Below are 2,561 nucleotides of genomic sequence, written 5' to 3' on the forward strand. Positions count from 1 at the left end.
TCCCTGCACTGAGAACCTCCTAGACCTAGGAGAAGATTGATGCCAAGATACAAGGAAATCTCCAAGGGACTCTGGGCCCACAGATGTTGAAAGAAGACAAGGACCTTCCCCCAGAGGCAACAGAGAGAAAAAGCCTTCCCCTAGAATTGGTGCCTTGAATTTGGACTTCTGGCCTCCTGAACTGTGAGAGGATAAATTTCTGTTTGTTAAAGCCATCCATTTGTAGTATTTCTGTTATACCATCAATAGACTAGGAACCTATATATAGACCCAGAGGCTGTCATTCAAACAGAACAAGGGGATACTACATGGTTTAAAATCAGGAAGGGTGTGTTTCAGGGCTTTATTCTATCACCATACTTATTCAATCTGTATGCTGAGCAAATAATCCAGGAAGCTGGACTATATGAAGAAGAATGAGGCATCAGGATGGGAGGAAGACTCATTAACAATCTGTGGTATGCAAATGATACATCTTCTTTGCTGAAAGTGAAGATGATTTGAAGCACTTACTGAAGAAGATTGAAGACTACAGTCTGCAGTATGGATTACACCTCAACAGAAAGAAAATGAAAATCCTCACAATTAGACCAATAAGCAGCATCATGATAAATGGAAAAAAAGACTGAAGTTGTCAAAGACTTCATATTACTTGGATCCACAATCAACATCCATGGAAGCAGCAGTAAGAAATCAAACATCATATTGCACTGGGAAAATCTGGTGCAAAAGACCTCTTTAAAGTTTTGAAGAGCAAAGATGTCACTTTGAAGACTAAGGTGAACCTAACCCAAGCCATAGTATTTTCAATCGTCTCATATGCATGTAACAGCTGGACAATAAAAAAGGAAGACTGAAGAAGAGTTGATGCTTTTGGGTTGTGGGGTTGGCGACAAATACTGAAAATACCATGGACTGCCAGAAGAATGAACAAATTTGTCCTGGAGGAAGTGCCACCAGAATGCTCCTGGGAAGCGAAAATGGCCAGACTTTGCCTCACCTACTTTGGTCATGTTGTCAGAAGGGACCATTCCCTGGAGAAAGATATCATGCTTGGTAAAGTGGAGGGCCAGCAAAAAAGGGGAAGACCCTCAACATGATGGATTGACACAGTGACTGACTATAATGATGGGCTCAAGTATAGCAAGGATTGTGAGGATGGTGTATGACCGGGCAGTGTTTCCTTCTGTTGTACATAGGGTTGCTATGATTCAGAGCTGACTCAACAGCACCTCACAACATCAACAGCAATAGATTACTAAGGCATGCCCCTATTTTATTTATTTAACGTGTATTTAGCTCTTACTAGTCTAAGCATTTTATCATTTTTAACTAATTTCATCCTCATAACAACTCTGTGGTGTTAATATCCCCATTTCAGAGATGAAGAAACTGAGGTGCAGAGAAGTGAAGTCAATTGCCCAAGGCCAATAGCTGATGAGTGGTGAGACCAGATTCAAACCCTTCGGGCTCCAGTCTCTGCTATCAACCACCACTCCGTACTCTCAGATTTTGGTTTAATATATGTCCATTACAGGATTATGGGGCAAAAGGGGTAATGTGGGAGCCTATTTCATGCAAAGGCATCATTTCACAATTCCTGTTGCCATGGAGTTGATTCCAACTCGTCGCAACCTGAGGTGTTATAGAGTAGAACTGCTCCATAGAGTCTTCTTGACTATAATCTTCGTGGAAGCCAGATTGCTACCTTTTTTTTTTCTGCAGCACCTACAAGTGAGTTCAAACTGCCAACATTAAGGTTAATAGCTGACTGCAAATATTTGCACTACCTAGAGACTTTATTTTCATAATAAGTTGGTTCAAAATGTCACCTCAAACTTGTTTTTGGTAAATAAAATGATATTAAATACATAATTTGTTTTTACATTTTATAAGAATCCTGCTATTAACCCATTCCTGAATAAAGAATTCTATGGTAATGCAATGTTCAGTTTATTTCCCATATGCTCACAATTGCTTTCCTTAAGATGGGACACCCATTTATGGTAAATAACCCAATTTTGTACATAACATGCATTCTCTAAATGTTGAATGACATTGAATGAATTAATGTGCAGTGCACAAGCCTGCAAGCTGATCACCTGGAGCAGGTCTCTCTCAGAAAAGAAAAGCATCCATCAAGTGAGACCACCTAGGGATGCCATAGTTGAATAAGTTGAGATTATTACTGGTTATAGTGAGGGAGAATGTGTACCATGGTGAAATGTGTGGCATCTAGGTAAAAGGGCTTTAGAAAAAAAATTGTTATAGGGTTTGGGCTTATATTATGTGATAGTTAAGGTTGTGTTCCAACTTGGCTGGGACATAATTCTAAGTGTTTTAGCAGTTATGATATAGTTATCCCCATGATAAGATCTGATATAATGTAATCATCTCCATGATGAGGTTTGCAATGAGTAGCCAATCACTTGAAATGGAGTTTACTCAGGGGTGTGGCCTGCTTCCAATATATATGGAGATCCTGGCAAAGCTCTCTGGCTTTTTACTCAATCTAGATCCTGCAGCTGACTCATCATCATCTGACCTCCAGTTCTTGGACT

Source organism: Orycteropus afer, unplaced genomic scaffold (genome assembly GCF_000298275.1).
Source record: "Orycteropus afer afer isolate SDZICR_OR568_19922 unplaced genomic scaffold, OryAfe1.0 scaffold00404, whole genome shotgun sequence".
Lineage (NCBI taxonomy): Eukaryota > Metazoa > Chordata > Mammalia > Tubulidentata > Orycteropodidae > Orycteropus > Orycteropus afer.